Raw genomic sequence first — 23786 nt, 5'->3', positions numbered from 1 at the left:
GTGAATTTATGCAATTAAAATAGAGCATCTGCCATAGAAATATGTTGGTGTTGGCCCAAAATAGTTATACAAAGGTTTTTGGGCTACTAGGCTACCAGTCAGGTCTCTAGGACAGATTAAAGGAGATTGTGAAGTGTGGGAGTTTGGTATTAACTTAGAACTCTAAAAGTCTTGAAATCCAAGAGGATTGGAATATATTGAGTCCAAAACATCACAGGGAAATCTAGGAGATAATTTTAAGAAGTGAAACCTGCAAGTCACTTAAGGGATTGGGTAGGTGAGAGTGCCTAAACCTCTCAAGTTTATAAATCTTCTTGTGCATTTGAAGTTCACCACCCTTCCTCTGCATCACATACATACATACATGCATGCATATATATAAAGTTATAAACATAATTATAATTAATTTTCATTATGAATGATCACCATTTCAATGAATGGTCGTTACTAATAAAGTATGACTTTTAAGTGGCTGTCCGTATATATATTAGTATGAGGGCTGACTTAGAAAATATATAACAGGCAGCAATAGAAATATAAGTATCGGCCTTCAAATTAATAATTTTTTATTATCAATTTATTCATATTATTATCATGGTATCGAAGTAACTTTCATTTCCTGTGCCTTCTCTTTAGTGAAAGAATAATTTCTTCTGAATATTGCAATATTTCCTGTCACAAATTTGAACAAACCCACAATTGCATTGATTCGAGATTATTGTGAGTATTGGGTTATGAATCTCCAAGTAATTAGTGGTACTATTTTCTGACAGCAAGGGTGATTGGGTTTTAAACACCATGAATAGACATATTGAGATTCATCAGTAGAGTATTTGATGGTACAAGTTGGATAGGATGGTTGAAGTTGATATTGTAGAAGCCATTACCAGATAACAGATTTGGGCAGCTTGTTGTTTAAGGTTAAAATTCTCGATTTTAGAGATCTTGTTGGACTTGCTGAAGTTATCATTAATAGGGGAGATGGAGAGTCAATGCTACGTTCTATAAGGTCACCCAAGGTGTGTGTATTATTCCAAGTAACAAAAACTAACTTATAAGGTTCACTTAAGTGGCTAATTTTGTTGTATAGCTCTAGGTAATTTCTCAAGGTATGTAGGTTATCTCATCATCTTAAGTTTATATTTATAAATAAAAAGGCCTTCCCGCCTAAACAATATGTGACATTATTATTCTGTTCTTTATGCATTTTAACTATTCTAATTGTTGAGCTTTGGATGCCCTAAATGATGCTTATCCTGGCATTCATTTCACTGAACTTTTCTTGTTTGAAATTTTGATTATGTTGATATGTGATTTTGCACTTAATTGTCAATAGTTAGTAGGGGGACGTTGTTTAAAATGATTTATATTTGTAAAGAAAAATATTTTCTACTTTTCGGTAGCTGAGAATTAATAAAGAACAATTGCATTGTGTAACAAAATATGCACATCAGCTTTACCCTAAGATGTCGACTCCAATTTGGTGGAATAAATGTGTTCATCGATAGAGGTATGTATAATCAGTAATCCAAAAAAAATAGAAATAATAAACAAATTTATCACATTTACATGTACATACCAGACATTGGCAGTGAGATCCTTCTTCCTGCTAATCACCCTTCCTTCAACCAGCTGCTCCCATTTGATAAAACATCCACGTAGGTTGCAAACAGTGCCGTGCCTTGAAAAAATGCAGCCTCAAAGTGCGCAAAACGTCGGTGCCTTAAAATCTTTTTGAGTCATTGGGACTCACCTGTGAATGGAGATCTCACGCATTAGAAATATGTAAACAATCTGCTCATTCAAGTTACCACCCAAACATAAAGAATAGAATGGGTCATTGCATTCAAAAAATGAACTCCATGGAACTAGTTTTAAGGATGCCTGATGCAAATGAGTTTTGATATTCTCCTGCGCGCGCCTTTCAGAAGAACCCTATGTCGTGCAATTTCATTCAAATGAGGGTTTTTGGCTTCTTTTTTTTTCTCTTATATCCCGCTGGCATCGCAATTGCGATGCCTGCCATCACAATTGCGAAGCTATCGGGCTAAAATTGAAAAAAAAAAAGCCAAAACCACATTATCTTTTCTTGCCGTCCCAAATTGACCCCTAATGTATTAGTGGCACCTCAGGTCAATCACACTTGACCCCCTTTGCATTTATTTAATTTATTATTTATTTAGGAAAGCATGATATTTCAATTTTTGGAATTTGCAATCTTTACGGTCTAGTGGGACCCAGTCTCTGCTAGGTTGGGGGAGGGGAAATCGAAATCATGAATGTAAAATCAAGCAAATCTTAAGTTAGCATATAGGATGTATGGGGAAGGCTCATTTTAGTAATGAACTGGCAACCCTTTGTACTTTCAAAATGTGTGAAATGATATTAAATCATGATTTCGCATAACTCCTCATTAATATGGCGTATGTTTTTGAGCACGAGCTTTATTCCCATTATGGTTTGATGATTAAAATGTCGTCATGAAGTACTGAAGGGTGTGATGTCTAGAAAGTATTGAAGTATTGCAATTTCCCCTTGTTGAAACCCTTGTAGCTATCACCGCCCATACTTTCAAAATCACTTGCAGTCAAATCACCTGTACTAGCATTTTTTTTCAAAAATATGGGTGGAGAACCTCAGCGGCATGAACTAGCAGATCATAGAGTCTTACTGGCAGACCCAGCAACATGTAGTTTGTTTCAACAACGAGGTTGGTTGGCTTATTGTCTTAGTTTGAAGCAGTTTGATCAAGAAATTGCGCTCCAATTTCATAATACATTGAGGGATGGATATGCAACTATTAAGGGCATTCGGGTAGAATTCACCAAAGAAGTGGTGGCAGAAGTTTTTGGGTTACCCACAATTGGAGAACATTGGACAGAGGACATGGATGAATGACAAGCAAAAGAGAAATTCTCAGTACCAGGAGATCCTCAGCTAGAGGAAAACAAAAAGCAAGGTACATTACAGTTATCTCTCCCTCTGCAGTTCATCCACCCTACTGAATTTATCATAAGATATTTTACCTGTGAAGGAAGATATTCCTATTTGCATGCTATTCATTTCAAAATTTTGAGTGGTTTGCGGCATGGGGATTGTCCTGTAAATCTTCCAAGTTTCCTTTATAATATCATCAAAAGGCAAGCTACCTATGTACAACAAGGCAAAACCCAATCGATATCGCACCATTTCTTGATTAGGGCTATAATTGAAAAGGTGTTGACTAGGCAGCACTTGGGAACATGGGATGATTTTGTAAAGCTAAGGTTAGAGGGACCTAGAAGGGGTGGACCTAAAAGGTAAGGAGTAGGGACAAGAGAGAACTACTGTAGGAGTCAAAAAAGTAGTATATAGAATGGCTCAAGAAGCTTCGGCTTCTACTTCTATGCCTAAAACTACAAAGAGGAAAATTTTGACCATAGAAACCTCAACTCCTAGGAAGAGAAAATCACACATAGTTTCCGCAAAGGAAGGTTCAAAAGAAGTACCTCCAGTATCACAAGAACCTGCACTTAACCCGAATAAAGGGAAATCTATTGATAAGGGCAAGAAACCAATTTCTACCCCACAACAAGTCACCAGAATGTCTGGGGTGAATATAAGAACTGAACCTCCTGCGCCATCTGCTAAGCCTCCTATACCACCTATTGATATTGAAACTCCAGTACCTACACCTGCATAGTCACCAGAGCACACAACACCTACTCCTGAACATAAAAATAATCTTGAGGAAATTCTTGCAAAATTGAATAGTCCTATTAATGTTGATAGTGACACAGAGTCCTCAAAAGAAATAGTGCCCGAGGTTGGACACCCAACAGAGGAAACTGATAATCTACCATCGGAGGAATATCCATCTGTTGCACAAGAAATGGTTCAGGAAATTTTTGAAACTTTTCAAGATCAAATGACTATTGCACCCCATCCTACAGCCATTGCCCCTTCAGAAAAAGTTGATAACATTGTTGCTTGTCAACATAATAATTTTGTTGAACAACAGCATTCTCAGGATGACAGCACTACTGACCACCATAATTCTGAGTACTTCCTTGAAGATTATAGACCTATTGTCTATCGTCATACACCACCAGACATTTCCACTTCGTTAACAGCCAGCTTTAATTTGTACCAACAATTTCAATGGGAAAAAGAAAATTGGGATTTAGAGAAGAAATAAATGCTCAGAACTATCAGGGAACAAGCACAGCAAATTGAAGAAAAGGATAATGAAATTAAGATCTTGCAGAAATGTGTCACAAAGATCACAGAGCTCATTCCAAAGCTTATAAATTGTAGGTCCCCATCTCCAGTTTACACACTGTTCCTAAAAGAGCAAATGATTAATTTTCAGTTATCTCGAATTACTCAGGGGTTGAACCCTTCCTTACATACTCCTCAAGAATTTTATGCAACACTCAATTCAGTTCCAATGACTCTAAAGAATCTCCTCTGTGAATTATATGTTCATAATCTTGTTGTACCAGATGATAAAGATTGAAATTCATTTTTATATGTGGGAGATTTATAGTTTAGGGTTGTTATGCCATGGACGCAGAATGAGATCAGTCGAGAGAACCAAGCTACTCCTTACAGGGAAAAATAAATGTTTGAACCAGTGTACATTTGGCCAGAAATACAGAACACTTATAGAGTATTTTTCGATTGGCTTTCCGTTAGCAATAATCGAAGTGCTGCTGCCAAAACCCACCCTGTTTGCGAACAGGCATTTCTGGATTGGAAGCAACATTATTCTAAAAATGCCTCTGATGCTATACAAGCTTCTCTTCAAAGATAGATTTGATTGCCAGAAGACTTGAAAACCAGGGAGTTACACTCTCTCCAAAATCTAGAATTAGCTATCAGCAGGATGCCCAGGTATCTGACGTTGGGAAGAAATTAGAAAAATTATTGGGTACCTCTTCATTTCCAACCGCCAATACTTTTGCATCTTATGCTTGGAAAATATGATTTTTTTGCTGAATATAACATGACTGATGAAGAACAGAAATGGGAAAGATTGAAACAAAATCATGGATATTTCAATTATAGAGCTCATGAATTAGGAGAGAAAATCGCCAATGACCTCAGACTGTAGATGAGGATCAGAAACCTATAGATGCTGAAGGGACCAGCCTTAGGACGGTTGGGGGGAAAAATGATGACATGAAGAAATAGAAGTTTTATTAGCCCTTTTTGTGAACATTTGTCTATAACATACTGAACTTTATCATCCTTTAGTATAAATGTTTTGAACTTCTAATGTATAAAGTATGGACATAGGGCATAAAATGATAATCGGAATTATATTTAAAAAGGGCTTCATTTTTTGGTAAAAATATTTCTTCATGAATGTTTGATATGGGTAGATCTTCCTGCAGCTGAAGAGATTGTAAAAACTGTTAGTTGAATAATTAATGTCTTTTCTTTATAAACTAATAAATGAAAATAAATGTTTGCAGGAAGTCTTTTGTGTATTAAATGTTGATCGTAGGATACAAGCTGAGCGGGAGTTAAATGAACTACGAAGGAATAGCGCTAAAGCATTGATGACATTAAGGAGAAGCATTATGACACCGTTGCAGCTAGAAGACTTGGCGGCAAAGTCAAAAGGGACCTATTTTAATGAATAACCAAGAGAGACCTGATAAAGCGGCTGAGAAAGGAAGTAAGCATCAAAGCAATCAGTTAAACATACAAAGAACGATACCTAGACTCCTAGAAAGCTATTTGAAGACAAATAAATGAACAAATCTAGCATTTGTTATGATCTCTATATTTGTGGGGAATTTAAGGGAGAATTAATGTCTTTCCAATTGCATGTTTGCAGTCTTAAAGTTGTAACTGACTTTCCTTCATGAGGAAGTCATAGTTTTAGGATTTTTTTGTTCTTCCCCATAAATAAGACCTCATCTGTATCTACAAGGTTAAGTAGTGAATAGACAGACAGAGTTGATAGACATCTTACTATTTTTCTTAAGTTATTGTAATACTGCATATTTGATGAATACATGCCTTTGCTGAGTTTCTACACTTTTATTTGAGTTTGTCTTTCCTTCATTCTTCCATGGGGGCCCACACGGAAGGTGGAGTTTTACTTTAGTAAGTAGGAGTTAAACTCAATTTTCTAAGTTAAAGTTAAAACTGTTGTTCCTGCAACCACTGGAAACAGAACCAGTCACTGTTCATGCAGTAGTAGGTGCATAGATGTATGGCTAAATAATTAAAATTTCCTTCCAAGCATTCGATAGTCATCTTTCCTTTGAATAAACTAGATTTTCTTAACGGTTATTACATTCAAAGTAGTATTGACTTTTAGTGAAAACTAGAGCATATACTTTGCAGACATCATCTCAAGTTCACGCTCCTGGATTGACATTTAATGAAAATTAGCATAGTACTTTGGTGGTAAGGGATGTCCAATCCTACAACTAAAAGGGTGTTATATTGATTAGACACCTTCTTCCACCTCATTCTTCTTATCCTTGTTATTGGACTCCTTGAACTCCTTCAACTTCTCTTCTAGAAGTTCCGCCATCATCTTTTTCATGGCATTTGGAGTCATACTTTTTGGAGGCATGGTGTGAGCCTCAGCTTTAGTGTGTGATTCTTCTGCAGACATACACTTCCTAGCAAGATCTTGTCTCGCTTTGATACCAATATGATGAGGAGATAACAAGGAAAAAGCCTATAATAGGCTCAATATTGGATGGAAAGAAGAAACTGAAAAAAAAATACATGGAAAATACCAAATATGAACAACACCTTACAGGTTACATGTGTTCATTCATGGCAAGCACATAGGGATGTTGCCTTACCAAACACGTGTTTTTTCAAACTGTAGCCCATTCTTGCAAATGGCCATGAAGAGAGTAATGTACATTCCTCCTACCCGCTCTCCACCACACTCAGGCCACTTCACATCGTGTTCACGCAAGCAAGAGGTATTTTTGCCCAAATAAACTTCCACAAGTTCTTGTGTGAGTTTGGCTTCCTACAACAATAACTTTTAAACCAAAAAACCAATACTACTTCTACTTTATTCATAAACCAATAGATATGATATGCATCGCTAATCAATTTGCAGAGTGAACAAAATAAAACCAAAACCAAGCAGCAAGAAAGCACTACAAATATTATTTATTTCATCTGTTCAAGGCCAGATAATAATCTTCTCAATATCTCAGTCCTTCTTCACAAAGAAAAGAAAATCTCAAATCATACTCTCCCAAAAGATTTCGGAGAGAATTTATAAACAAAGCCAAACAATTAAGAACTGGTTTTGGCAACCACTAGACCTGTAAAGGTTTTCTTTAAACCTTTACTAAAGTTATAACAAAATATTAAATTAAGACCTAAAATTAAACACCACCCCAAATGCAATGCAAACCCTAAAATTTAATAATAACAAAAAATATTTAAACACCATCACATTTGCAAACCAAAAATTCCTGTGCCCAGCACTTGCTCTTGTAGCAAGACTTCATTTTCCAGGTTGTGCAATATGGAGCATAGGTGTAAATTTAATATGTCCCTATTTGATTACACTTTAGAACATAGTCACAGATTCTAGTCTATCAAGAAGGTGAATATATTTTGAGAAGATGTTCGATTTGGACATATGATAATCCAAGTCATTCTAACATCCAAGTCAAAACAACTTTCTTTATAGATGCAACTATCCTCCCTACAAACTGTATAGTTGACCAATTTTCAAAAAATAAAAAACATGATAGATTTTTCCAAAAAATTCAGCATTTGATCTTCATCATCTACATAGTTTGTAGTCAAAAATAACAAAAAAATTGGAAAAAATCACTAGTTTTTCGTGAATCTGGAAAAAATAATAATTTGACTTTGTTTTGTCTTTAGTACATTTTGTCTAGAGATTAGCATGTCCCTCTCTTTATATCAGAGATGAATTTCTCTCAATTAAGGTACAAACCAATTTGGTTAAGATTGAATGTCGTGTTTAAAGCAAACTCGAGAAATTGATGGGAAAGATATAAGTGTTGATTACATTACTATCCATATTTGTTTAGATATACAAATGTCATCGAATAATATTATCATCGCCAAGAATAAGATTATAGAAATAAAGGTGAGATTAAATTAAAAGGAATTATAATTGAAAGGTTGTAATTATTTATTTCTATAGAATATAAACCTTGATTTTGAAAAGTCACAATACTAAATAAGGAAAGATATAAATAAGTGAGAAGCTAGAAAAAGAAAAGTAGTAACAAGACATATTCAGAAGCTAAACAAAAAATAATATTTATTTATTTGTAAGATGAATATGAATTATAATGTAAATGATTTGTATTATGAATTCAAATATATTATTTTAATGAAAAATAAAAGATTTTTGTTCATATTTTCTTAAAAGGCAAAGATATTAAAATTGTGATTAAGATTTGTCCTTTATGATCAGTAAAGAAATTATTGAATTATTCTAGATAAGGCTTTTGTATTAGATTTTTTTGCCGCATTCTTTGTTCAAAAAATATGGATAGTGTGAAATATATGTGTATTTCCTTGTTTGTAGCTAATCGAACTCCCCACCTAATAAGTTAAATTCATTTTGGATTAACATTGAATTGCATATAAAGATTTGTTCATTGCAAAGCACAAGAGTAATTGATGATATTTTGATGAATATTGTCACATAAGGTTGTACATAATAATCCTCATTGTAGTTGACTCTATTGCCCGAATAACCAAAGGCATTGGTCTTTTGAATCATTGAAATATAGTTACTGGATTCATAGTTGAAGTTAGAAATCCATATACTTCCTCCTTGAAAGAATCTAATCAATTATTGATAGCCTTACATAAACATTCAACCATTTCAAGCAATCACACAACTTTATATTGATCGAGTTTGAGGATTTTGCCAACCTAATAACTCAAAAAGACCAAATTCTCTATATAAAAAATTTGAGCAAGGTGACCAACTTCAAATTCAAGGTTTACTTGCCTAGGTGTACCAAAAGCCTAAAGTGCAGAGAAATTGAAGTTATTCTTGTTTGTTAGCCAAAATTGATTGAGGAATCTTATTGGACAATTGAAAAAGCTCTTGGATTTCCAATTTGCAATTTTGGGAACCAACAGATTGGAAACTCTATTGGAGAGTTGCTCACAATATATGTTGTGAAGTTACCCATAATTTCAGATTTTGTTGATCACAATAAAAAAGCTAATGTATTAGTTTGATTGGAAGTGTACTATGTTGGAAATGAGAACTAGAAAGATCAATGAATCAATACATTCCTTGAAAGAGGTGGCAACTGTATTCACTAAAATTTTAGTTGGTAACTCTGCTAAGGGAGAAGACTCTAAAGGAAATGGTACATGATTTCTTCAAATGTATCAATCATTTCAAAGAAAACCTTTTATTCTAGATGGCATTAGACCATTGGCTCTTAGAAGATTTCATTATAAACCTAACAAGTTGTTCCAGAAGCTTTCACAACTTGTACCAAAGTTCCATGGAGAATAGGATGAATTGAAACTTAAATATTTTGATATATTTTATATATTTATATAGGATTACGAAATTTGTGCAAAAGGTTAGGTGATGAAGCCATTTGTTAGGACATTGAAAGATAATGCAAGACAAGAATATGAATCATTGCCTACATAATGTATCTAATCTTGGAAGGATTTTGAACAATGGCTCTTAAATGAATTTGATGATGCAAGCGAGGAAGATAACATGTGTTATGAATGGTATGAAGACTGAAGCTACAACATGAAAGAGGATCTTAACATGTCTCCACTTGTTTCCTTTAAAAATCTAGAAAGATATGAAGGTGAGACATTGGCACATTTATACATAAGGATGGTAAACATTTATCATGAGATACCATCCAACCCCATGCCTCCATATGAGGAATTTCTTAGCAATTTTTTTTTGTTTGGAATCTCGCCAAAGGACTCTAATGGGAAAAAATCTTAGTCAAATATTAGAAGAAGATGATGAATACAAGAAAAAAAATACCGAAGTGAGACAAAAGCATGATGAAGTTTCAGATTTCAATGGAAAAGAAATTATTGGACAGTCTGAAGAAGAATCTACCCATGATGAGACTTATGTGACAAAAAATGTTCCTAGATGTAGAAAGGAAATGGATGAATTTCTCGGCATGGAGAAATTTGTTTGACATGGAATATCATAAACATGTTGAGGAAAATGGTCTAGTTTTTTGTTCAATCCACTACAATAAACAAGTTTATGGATTAGAACATTTTCAGGGGGTACTTGATAAAGGAGACAATAATTCCTAGGAATCAAAAGGTGAAGATGATATAGAAATCCATAATATGAATGAACATGAGGAAGTTTTAGGAGATAATATTGATGAATATATCAATTTTATTGACCAAGCAAGTGATGATTCTCAAAACGATGAGTTTAGTATACAATTTGTTGAAATCTTTTATGATAGAACACCTCTAGAGTAGGATGAAAGTTGTCATGAAGGTATGCTTGAAATGTTTATATTCCTAAATCCATCATTTGAAAAGGAAGTAAAAGAAGATATGAGTTCTCTATGTTCCTAAATCCATTATTTGAAGAGGATTTTCTATGCAATCGAGTCCATGAGCATATGATGAAGATAACAAGCCTAGTGTTAGTTTTGAAGATGATGAAACTCAAAATATGTATGGAGAGGAGTATTAAGAAGGTGAGACAGGAATTAGTACATCCTACGAGCAGAAGTTGTATCAAACATATGAAGATGAGATGAAATCAGTTAGGCATGATGAGGAGAATATGTTGAGGAATAGTTTTGAAAACTTCCCAAGTGTTTTATTTGATCAAAATCTTGATAAAAGTGAAGCAATATTACCTGAATATGACTTATCTTCAAAATATTCTTGCCAGGAAATATATCTTGAGTATAGAAAAAATTGTGTACAAGAGGGTATCCAAGGAGAAAAAATAAATCTAAATACATGTATGAATGATCAAACATATGACTCAAGGGATCTTCCATACAACAAACACCACATTAATGAAGAAAAACTATAAGTATTATCCATAAGGATGAGACTAATATAGGTTTGAAATATGAAAAAAAGACCAAAGAGATGAATGAAAAGCACATGTTATGTAATGGTCATTGTCTAAATTTTTCTAATAAATCTAATCATATTAAGGAACAATACAATATCATGATCAAAAGGAATAATTTGTTGCATGATTAGAATAGGGTGTTTGATAGAGCAAAGAATGAATGTTTTTATTTTTTGGTGCGGGGGGAGGTCACCCAATTTCATTTTGGGTCAGCTTGAATACTTGCTTTGCTTCACCCAGAGATAGCTAGGATACTCATTATGCCCACAGGGGGCATATGACCCCTGCAGGAGCCACTAATGGAGCCTAGAATTTTGGTCTCCATTATTGATTATGTAAAGAAACATATCCATTTATTGTTGAATTGTTCACTCAACCTAATTTCAATCAACACATACAATATGTTGTGAGCAATGATGGAAGCATTTTGATTTCTTTATAGGCCTCCAGAATTTGTTATAAAGAAAAGAGTGTAAGAATTGACACAAGGGTATGAGTTGGGTGTGCCTTCTTTGTAGAAATTGAAGAGTTTCCAAAGAAATGAATGTCTAATTTATATTAGTTTGGGAGTCACTTATAGTTGAAGTTATTTATCTTTATGCAGGTTGCACTTAGTGAGATCTATTGTTATGTTTACACACATTGTAACGCACCACCAAGGGATCCAAAAAAATTAACCTAAAGTTTTACTAAGTTTGCTAAATTTTTTTTTTTTAAAGTAAGAAAGTATAAAATACACATCAAACATATAGTAGCAGAAGCAATACCACGTAATCATCCACAAACATTCATAACAGGTTACATTCCTTAAGGATCCCAAGACATTGAGTCACATTTAAATTTAATTAATTCTAAGTCTAACAACTACCACATCCACATGAAAGAATAATTAGAAAGTCCAATGTCCATATAATATACATTTGTCCCGAATGCCACTTGGCAAATTAATTCAGAATGCTCAATCATCCACTGTACATGTCACAAGGTATGAAAGGCTTAAAAGAATATACATATGTAACAATAAAGATACATCATCCTCAAATCCATGATCCAAAGTACAGTAAAATAAATGAAACCATCCACCATACATGATACACCATACATCAATAATGATAAAACATTCATCATAAAATCTAACCATCAATCATAACGATCCATGAAAAAAATGAAAGTAAATGCCAACCAAGAAAGCTCCAGCCATGGTGACCACAGACGAATCTCAATGGTAAGAGTAAAAAGCACTACCACCTGACCGTGTGGAACCTAAATGGTCCACTCCCATTGCGCTGAGGAGATAGTCTCAAGTCCAAACAGGATACCAAAACACAAAACACAAGTACTCTCTAAGTTTGAGAAATCCTAAAAGTATACTAACTCAAAGGTTCCAACACATAGATCGACATCTAGACCCAGAGGCACACAAAGGCACGTAGGAAACCTACTATGCAAGCAAGAAAGTGTCATCACATGAATCACATTGGGAGTTACCCGAGCAATCCCTCAGGAATCTCAGGTCCCCAATAATCTTGCGGCCATTAGTATCCTCTCGTAGTAATGAGGCATACTATGGAATGCAAGGTCGCAACCAAGCATTCTCTCTACCCCATCCTAGTCTGTACTAGCACTCAAGGCATGGGAGATAACATACAGTTATCTTATTAGGTTCATTTAAGTTAGTATTTAGGTGAGATGTTTTCACTTATTAAAACAAACAACTTACAATGAGTCATCCCCAGAGCCACTTCGGGTCTCCTGTCCCTCATTGCAAGCCACTTCCTGACACTACACATAGATAACCTACCCTAGGCTCATGAAATCACAAATCACATAATCACCTCAGTCCTATACAAGTGACTGGAAAGCATCAAATCATAATCATAATGATCACAAGAGTTCTCTATCAACAACTGAAGGCATCATTGATAAGTCACAATATCCAATGGTTCTCAATGAGCAACTAGAAAGTATTCCAAAATAAATCACGATACTGATTGAAGACTCCAAAATGGTCAAGTCAAAACATGTCACAACATGACATCATCAAGAACAAATCACTTAAAACACCTCAGTCCTCTCAAGAAGCTGCAAAGCAATAACAACCAGTAAACACATCCATCATAGAGTATATCAACACATCACCATGGTTGGGTTTAGAAAGATCGAGAACAAATCATCATACCATCAAAATCGCATAACCCTCAAGCCTCCGGTAACAACCTAAATTGGTCAACACTCTAAGACCACCCAAACCCCAATCACAGATAACATAAACAAAATAATATAGTTCATAATTTGGGTTTGATTTCAAATTACACAACAAGGTTTAAGTTGAAGTTTCAATTTGTGATTCAATGTACATTTCTAATGCAAAGGCTCCTCACTATTACCCTTATAATTTATTCTGATTATTTAATCATAAATATAAAGTTACTCTCAGATCAAAGGTCAATTTTCCTAATTAATCTGGAATGATCTTTATTTTATTGAATTATAAAGACTAACCATTAATAATTTTAAATAAAATAACTATGATTTTATTAAAATCAATATTTTAATCCTCAATATAATCATCTATTCTCAATAAAATATTATTTGAAACATATTTAATTAAATTAATTAAAAAATTTATTTATATATATAACATTTATTATTGATTTATCAAATTGTAAAATATTATAAAATTATATAAAAAAAATATTAATAACATAAATTAAAATTTAATTAAAATTTTTAAAAATTAAATGCAATTTATATTATTAAAAATTTAAATCACCACCGAATTAAATTGTTTTGAAATGGCATGCATTAGTTTTTTTTAAAGAAAATATATATAGACAAGCGATTTTAATCGTTGTCCTGCGGTCTTAACTGCGACGTAGGGACTGCTGTCGCAGTCGTCCTACATCAGCAGTCGCCTGCTGTATGCATAGACATGTGACGGTGGGGGTAGGGGATGGTTTAATCCGACCCTCCCCATTAATAATTAATTATTATATTTTATTATTATTATTATTTTTTGAAAATGTTTTTTTTCAATACACTATAACGTTTTTATTTTATTTTTTGAACAATTACTATATATATATATATATATATTACTTAAGACATTTTTTTTCCCAATAGCATATATATATAAAATTTAAATTTCCATCACTATCAATGAAATAATATGGATTCCAACCATTCAATTTTAGAATTTGGGTCTTAGATTCAACCCTTCTGGTTTAAATCCTATGTTCTTTGATTTAGAAACTTGGGATTTTTCTGACCTCTTTTCTAATCCCTACGTGTACAGAAGATTAATTAACAAGCATCTGTTAATTTTCAATATTGGAATGTTTAAACTTTCATCACAGAAAATCTACAGGCATGAAGAAGACAAGAAGTAGGAAAAATGCGTAATTAATCAGTGATCACAAGACCCTACTTGATCCTCATGCTAATTCAAAAACTCCAAAAAACTATGAGAGAATTCGCTCCTCTCAATAACTTTCCTAAAATTCTCCTTCTAAAATTCGTTGCCAAAAAATGTCTCCCAAAATTCCTGTCTCCATAATTCTTTCCCAAATTCGCGCTCTTCCAAAAAGTAAACCCCACCCCCCCCCCCCACAAGTTGTGATAAAGAGTTTTCTCCTCAAATCAGGGCATTAATTGTGCGTTCACCCAAGAGGACTCCTTGCTCAATTGAGTTAACTCTAAAATTAATTTGTATTAATCTTTGCTTTATCTTTTAATGCACATTAAATGAATTATTAAATAACTTAATTTAGTTTCCCTCTTGACTTCTATTTTTAATCTTTATTGCTTTTGAACCCATGTGCACTTTATGAAATTAAAATAACATTATTATTTCCACTTATTTTATCTTTTAATTAATTTCTTTTATTTTCAACGCATGCTTGCATCATGCGATCTAGAAACTTTAATAATTTAATATCTTTCAAATTTTAATTTATTTTAGAAACTTAATTGATAAAATATTTAATTAATTTAAATAACAATAATATTTAGCATTTATTTAAAAATGAACTCTAAATTTATTATTATTAAATAAAATTAATATTATCATGTTCTAAATTTATCCTTAAACTTTTAACTCCAAATTTTAATTCTTTTTATTTAGTTAATTTCTCAATTAATTAAAAGAATATCATATTAATTTTCCATTAAATTAAATCATTAATTAATCTTTTTATTAAACTTAATTAATAAAAAAATACACCAAAGACTCATAAAGACAACATATGAAAACCCAACATAGAAAAACACATACTAAAGCAACAAAGGGTTATAATCACGAAATAACATCATTTGATGCATTCAGAGAGTACTTAACTCAGATACTTGTTCTAATTATCAATTAGGACAATTGGCTAAAGGGTTTAGGATTTGGACTTAAGAGTTAATCTCCCCTCTCTTACCATTGAGATAATGCGATAAGGTACGCTCATCCTGGCAGTTCAAGGAAGTCGATACCCGGTACCTACAACTTGCATAAAATCCACGCATGTACAGACCCAATATTCTAAGCTAAATAGACAATGGCAGGAAGTGGTGCATCGTGTAGATTCTGACTAGCAGGTGACTACGACTCCCTTCCTTAACCACATCAGAAACACCATACATAAAGAAAACAAACACGCACACCATACACATGTAGTATGGGTTAAGTATCCATTAGAAAGCACATGTGATAGTAAACCATCTAACTAATCATCATCGATAACTGAAAACATTGAATAATCATCATACATGCATGAAATATAGAGTACCAAGTAATCTCATCATATAATCAACTAAGTCTAAAATAATATCTAAAAATCTTAAAGTAATGCTACTAAATATCAAGTATAAAACTGGCCTAAAAGAGTTTGGCAAGGATGAGTGAAATGCGACTTAGGGGCAGACACTACATCCACCCCCCTAGACTTAGGCTTACTCCTAGAAGCCTACAAGAACAGAAAAGCTAAGGACTCACTGTGCGGGTCCCATTGGACCCTTTCCCCCCGTAGGAGGATAAGACTCCACTGAGTACACTATCTGGGCTCTACCCATGTCACCAACTGTAGGTTCAGAAGCTGCGGGTCCTTGGCCTGAGAATGATGGTTTCCTTTGAGCACAATGAGATGATTTGTGTCCACATTGACCACATGTGAAACACTCTCCATCAAAGCTCCTCTAAACTCTAGGTGCACTAGACTACTGAAAACTACCCCCACTAGGATAAGACTGAACACTCAGAGATGATTGATCATACTGGTTGGGCTTCTTGCGATGAGAATTGGAACCACCACCACCATTCTGTGCTGGAGGATAAGTTCTTTCCTACCGCTGATTACCCCTAGAAGGAGCTTTCCTATTGCCACCTGCTCCCTGACCACCCTTCGATCCTGATGCTGAAGGTGCTCCTACAAAACCCCCATGTCCTAAGTTCACACTCTGCTCTACAAGGATGGCTCGATGTACTGCATCCTTGAGGGTTTTAGGTTCAAACACCTTAACACCCCCAATTAAATGGTTGTTCAAACCTCTGATGAAATGTTGTGTCAACTGTGTTGGGTTTTCATTGAATCCTGAAAAGGGAATGAGTTCAAAGAACTTGCACTCATACTCTATAACAGTCATAGTGTACTGTCTCAGGTTATGGAACTCATCTGCTCTATGCTGCTTCCATTCCTCTGGTAGGAATCGCTCATGGAGGCTCTCTAAGAATAACTCCCATGTGACACTGTTCATGGTTAAGCCCAACTTCTTTTCCTCGATTGTCCACCAAGTGGCCCCAAAGAACTCTAGGTTGGTGATAGCAAACCTCGCTTTGACATTACTGTCAAAGTCCTGCATAGAAAAAATCCTATCTAGAGCAATAAGCCATTGCTCAGCTACATATCCAGAACCCTGCCTATTAAAGGGCTTGACCTTGGACCTTTGAAGGTCCTTCATCTGTGAAGATACAATGGATCTATGTCGATCCCTTGGAGGGCTCCTAGACCTAGGTCTATGCTCATGTCCTGCCTGATGTGCTCTATCCTGATCATGCACAGGAGGTAGGTGATCAATGATGGTTCACATCATTTGTCTCATATCAACCTCCTCTGAGTCAGCATGCTCCTCTCTATGGTTCTCTTCATGATGCTCACTGACATGCTCTTCCCTATTCTCTTCCTGATTAAGGTCCTCGTGGACAGACTCATGGACACTAATAGCTCTACCTCGGCCATGACCCCTACCATGACCTCTAATGGAAGACCTCATCCTAGATACCATCCTATAACAAGATACAAGATACTATAATAACCATGAAACATACTACTGAAAAACATAGATAAAAGACACATGTTTTGCAAATAGAATAGTTTCAATTTTTAGTTTTCCTATAGTTTTAGTTTACGTATAATTTCAGTTTTGAAGTCTAAGTGTTGAAGTATGAAAAATATGCAACTAATAGTTTACATCATGTTTTAGTTCAACTAGTTTCAAGTTTCAGTTTGAAAGAGATACACATAATAGTTTAAAGTTTTTTCATTTTTGTTCAACTAGTTAACACTAGTGGCGTTCCAATATACCCAGAGCTCCCAATGTAGAAAACCTGGCTCTGATACTAGATGTAATGCCCTGCCAAGGGATCCAAAAGAATTAACCTAAAGTTTTACTAAGTTTGCTAAACATTTTTTTTTTTTAAAAGTAAGAAAGTATAACATACACATCAAACATATAGTAGCGGAAGCAATAACAAGTAATCATCCACAAACATTCATAACAGGTTACATTCCTTAAGGATCCCAAGACATTGAGTCACATTTAAATTTAATTAATTCTAAGTCTAACAACTACCACATCCACATGAAAGAATAATTAGAAAGTCCAATGTCCATATAATATACATTTTTCCCGAATGCCACTTGGCAAATTAATTCAGAATGCTCAATCATCCACTGTACATGTCACAGGGTATGAAAGGCTTAAAAGAATATACATATGTAACAATAAAGATACATCGTCCTCAAATCCATGATCCAAAGTATAGTAAAATAAATGAAACCATCCACCATACATGATACACCATACATCAATAATGATAAAACATTCATCATAAAATCTAACCATCCATCATAACGATCCATGAACAGAATGAAAGTAAATGCCAACCAAGAAAGCTCCAGCCACGGTGATCACAGACGGATCTCAATGGTAAGAGTAAAAAGCGCTACCACCCGACCATGTGGAACCTAAATGGTCCACTCCCACCGCGCTGAGGAGATAGTCTCAAGTCCCAAATAGGATACCAAAACACAAAACACAAGTACTCTCTAAGTTTGGAAAATCCTAAAAGTATACTAACTCAAAGGTTCCAACACATAGATCGACATCTAGACCCAGAGGCACACAAAGGTGTGTAGAAAACCTACTATGCAAGTGGGAAAGTGTCATCACATGAATCACATTGGAAGTTACCCAAGCAATCCCTCAGGAATCTCGGGTCCCCAGTAATCCTATGGCCATTAGTATCCTCTCGTATTGACGAGGCATACTATGGAATGCAAGGTTGCAACCAAGCGTTCTCTCTACCCCATCCTAGTCTGTACTAGCACTCAAGGCATGGGAGAGAACATACAATTATCTTATTAGGTTCATTTAAGTCAGTATTTAGGTGAGATGTTTTCACTTATTAAAACAAACAACTTACAATGAGTCATCCCCAGAGCCACTTCGGGTCTCCCGTCCCTCATTGCAAGCCACTTCCTGACACTACACATAGATAACCTACCCTAGGCTCATGAAATCACAAATCACATAATCACCTCAGTCCTATACAAGTGACTGGAAAGCATCAAATCATAATCATAATGATCACAAAAAAAAGTTCTCTATCAACAACTGAAGGCATCATTGATAAGTCACAATATCCAATGGTTCTCAATGAGCAACTAGAAAGTATTCCAAAATAAATCACGATACTGATCGAAGACTCCAAAATGGTCAAGTCAAAACATGTCACAGCATGACATCATCAAGAACAAATCACTTAAAACACCTCAGTCCTCTCAAGAAGCTGCAAAGCAATAACAACCAGTAAACACATCCATCATAGAGCATATCAACACATCACCATGGTTGGGTTTAGAAAGATCGAGAACAAATCATCATACCATCATAATCGCATAACCCTCAAGCCTTTGGTAACAACCTAAACTGGTCAACACTCCAAGACCACCCAAACCCCAATCACGGATAACATAAACAAAATAATATAGTTCATAATTTGGGTTTGATTTCAAATTACACAATGGGGTTTAAGTTGAAGTTTCAATTTGTGATTCAATGTACATTTCTAATGCAAAGGTTCCTCACTATTACCCTTATAGTTTAATCCGATTATTTAATCATAAATATAAAGTTACTCTCAGATCAAAGGTCAATTTTCCTAATTAATCTGGAATGATCTCTATTTTATTAAATTATAAAGACTAACCATTAATAATTTTAAATAAAATAACTATTATTTTATTAAAATATAAAGACTAACCATTAATAATTTTAAATAAAATAACTATGATTTTATTAAAATTAATATTTTAATCCTCAATATAATCATCTATTCTCAATAAAATATTATTTGAAACATATTTAATTAAATTGATTAAAAATTTTATTTATATATATAACATTTATTATTGATTTATCAAATTGTAAAATATTATAAAATTATAATAATAAAAAATATTAATAACATAAATTAAAATTTAATTAAAACTTATAAAAATTAAATGCAATTTATATTATAAAAAATTTAAATCACCACCGAATTAAATTGTTTTGAAATGGCATACATTAGTTTTTTTTAAAGAAAAAATATATAGACAAGCGATTTTAATCGCTATCCTGCGGTCTTAACTGCGACGTAGGGATTGCTGTCGCAGTCGTCTTGCATCAACAGGTATGACTGCGTTAGCAGTCGCTTGTTGTACACATAGACAGGTGACGACGGGGCGTAGGGGGTGGTTTAATCCGCCCCTCCCCATTAATAATTAATTATTACATATTTTTTTTATTTTTTTTTTTTTAAAATGTTTTTTTTTCAATACACTATAACGTTTTTATTTTATTTTTTGAACAATTACTCTATATATATATTACTTAAGACATTTTTTTTTCTCAATAGCATTTATATATATATATATAATTTAAATTTCCATCACTATCAATGAAAATAATATGGATTCCAACCATTCAATTTTAGAATTTCAGTCTTAGATTCAACCCTTCTTGTTTAAATTCTATGTTCTTTGATTTAGAAGCTCGAGATTTTTCTGACCTCTTTTCTAATCCCTACGTGTACAGAAGATTAATTAACAAGCATCTATTAATTTTCAATATTGGAATGTTTAAACTTTCATCACAGAAAATCTACAGGCACGAAGAAGACAAGAAGTAGGAAAAATGCGTAATTAATCAGTGATCACAAGACCCTACCTGATCCTCATGCTAATTCGAAAACTTCGAAAAACTATGAGAGAATTCGCTCCTCTCAATAACTTTCCTCTGAAAAAACTTTCCTAAAATTCTCCTTCTAAAATTCGCTGCCAAAAAATGTGTCCCAAAATTCCTGTCTCCACAATTCTTTCCCAAATTTGCGCTCTTCGGAAAAGTGAACCCCCCCCCCCGCCAAGTTGTGATAAGGAGTTTTCTCCTCAAATCAGGGCATTAATTGTGTGTTCACCCGAGAGGACTCCTTGCTCAACTGAGTTAACTCTAAAATTAACTTGTATTAATCTTTGCTTTATCTTTTATGTACATTAAATGAATTATTAAATAACTTAATTTAGTTTCCCTCTTGACTTCTATTTTTAATCTTTATTGCTTTTGAACCCATGCGCACTTTATGAAATTAAAATAACATTATTATTTCCACTTATTTTATCTTTTAATTAATTTCTTTTATTTTCAACTCATGCTCGCATCATGCAATCTAGAAACTTTAATAATTTAATATCTTTCAACTTTTAATTTATTTTAGAAACTTAATTGATAAAATATTTAATTAAATTAAATAACAATAATATTTAGCATTTATTTAAAAATGAACTCTAAATTTATTATTATTAAATTAAATTAATATTATCATGTTCCAAATTTATCCTTAAACTTTTATCTCCAAATTTTAATTCTTTTTATTTAGTTAATTTCTCAATTAATTAAAAATATATTATATTAATTTTTCATTAAATTAAATCATTAGTTAATCTTTTAATTAAACTTAATTAATAGAAAAATATACCAAAGACTCATAAAGACAACATACGAAAACCCAACATAGCAAAACACATACTAAAGCAACAAAGGGTTATAATCACGAAATAACATCATTTGATGCATTCAGAGGGTACGTAACTCATATACTTGTCCTAATTATCAATTAGGACAATTGGCTAAAGGGTTTATGATTTGGACTTAAGAGTTAATCTCCCCTCTCTTACCATTGAGATAATGCGATAAGGTATGCTCATCCTGGCAATTCAGGGAAGTCGATACCCGGTACCTGCAACCTGCATAAAATCCACGCATGTACAAACACAATATTCTAAGCTAAACAGACAATGGCAGGAAGTGGTGCATCGTGTAGATCCCGACTAGCAGGTGACTACGATTCCCTTCCTTAACCACTTCAGAAACACCATACATAAAGAAAACAAACACGCACACCATACACATGCAGTATGGGGTAAGTATCCATAAGAAAGCACATGTGATAGTAAACCATCTAACTAATCATCATCGATAACTGAAAACATTGAATAATCATCATACATGCATGAAATATAGAGTACCAAGTAATCTCATCATATAATCAACTAAGTCTGAAATAATATTCTAAAATCTGAAAGTAATGCTACTAAATATCAAGTATAAAACTGGCCTAAAAGAGTTTGGCAAGGATGACTGAAATGCAACTTAGGGGCAGGCACTACACACGTACACACACATGTGATCACACTTGCACACGATGTTAATTTTTTTACTACCATGGATAGTAGAAGTGTTGGAGATGATTTGTGGTTGACTCATTGTGCATTGCAAGTAAAATGACACATAAGGCTTTGAAGGTTCAGAATTGTGCTATATTATCAGAATTTGAGACTATAATTCACTGGGACCATTGAGATAATTTTGAATAGGCCTACAACCATGGATGTTTGAAAATGTTTGTTGAAGAATCTTTCCATACCAAGATATTAAATTTAAAAGATCAAATGAAAGGATAAAAAACATTTGCTAAGAAATGAGAGTCAAAACATTGTCCAAAAGGGTCATTGATGAACTGATGAAAAATTGAGAATGTTGTGCTCATGTGATTCAAGCATGACTCTGGTTCCCAATGAATAAAGAATGTCATTATTTTTTAAAAGAGTGGCAACAATAAAGAAGAACAATGTAGAATCTACAAAGACAATTAAACTTGTATAAGACAAAGAAATACATATACAGGCAGCCCAGTATATATGAATATATAAACATAGGATATGAACGCACCATAAAGATGTTGAGAGTTATCCTTCACTCACACACTAGACTTGTATATTCCACTTGAAGAGTTATCATTTGAACTTCTAACAATACACACAGTGAAACAAAGAGAAGATGTCATAATACATGGAACTAGCTCAATAAAAGGTATCTCTTGACTACAAAAAGTTTTTCTCTATATTTGAAATGATCAAGAAAGCATGTTTTTCTCTATCTGGGCATGGTGCTATTGGAAGCCCAAGATTACACCTCTATGTGCATCGGCAAACCAAAGAAAGTGTTATGTGAAGTACTAAATGTTGAAATGAATTAGAATATGTGCCATATTTTGATGAATGTGCTCGTTAATAGAGACTTCCTTTTCGATGTCGTGCAATATGGAGCACAGGTGTAAATTTAATGTCGCTATTTGATTATAGTTTAGAACATTGCCTGGGATTCTATTCCAACAAGGAGATGAATATATGTTGAGAAGATGTTCGATTTTGAAGTATAAGAATATAGGTCATTCTGATATCCATGTCAATACACCTATCTTTATATTGCAAATAAGTTTCTTGTAGCTAAGGTGCAAACGAGTTTGGTTAAGAATGAATATTGTGTTTAAACCAAACTCAATAAATTATCAAGAAAGATATAAGAAGTGTCTGATAAAAAAATAAATTCATCGCTCCTCTCAGGATTTGTGACAAGGGCTTAACTACCCCCTATTTACTATAAGTTTAGTGGTTGAATCAGGCATTGACAAATTAGTCTTTTGGTGCAACGACAACCCCACTCTAACAAGTGGTATTAAAGCTTGGTCATAGGTTCAAATCCTTAAACCCTCGAGTAATGTTGAGGAGGAAATTGTTAGAAATTTGTTCATCACTCCCCTCAGGATTCATGACAAGGACTTAACCGTCTCCTGTGTACTATAAGTTGAGTGGTAGTTGAATGGTTGTATCGAGCATTGATAGATCAATGTTTTGGTGCAATGACAACCCCATTCTAATAGTGTCTATAATATTCCTACCCATATTTATTTGGAAATGGTATTTAATGTACAAATGACTTCAAATAATATTATCATGGCCAAAAATATAGAAGTTCAGGTGTGATTAAATTAAAAGGAAATATTATTGAATGAAAAGTCATAATTCTAAATAAAGAAAGGTATAAATAAGTGACAAGTTGGAAAAAC

The sequence above is a fragment of the Cupressus sempervirens genome, chromosome 7 (genome assembly GCF_028749045.1).
Source record: "Cupressus sempervirens isolate cs-2001-9-10 chromosome 7, ASM2874904v1, whole genome shotgun sequence".
Lineage (NCBI taxonomy): Eukaryota > Viridiplantae > Streptophyta > Pinopsida > Cupressales > Cupressaceae > Cupressus > Cupressus sempervirens.
Note: the sequence above shows the minus strand (reverse complement) of the source record.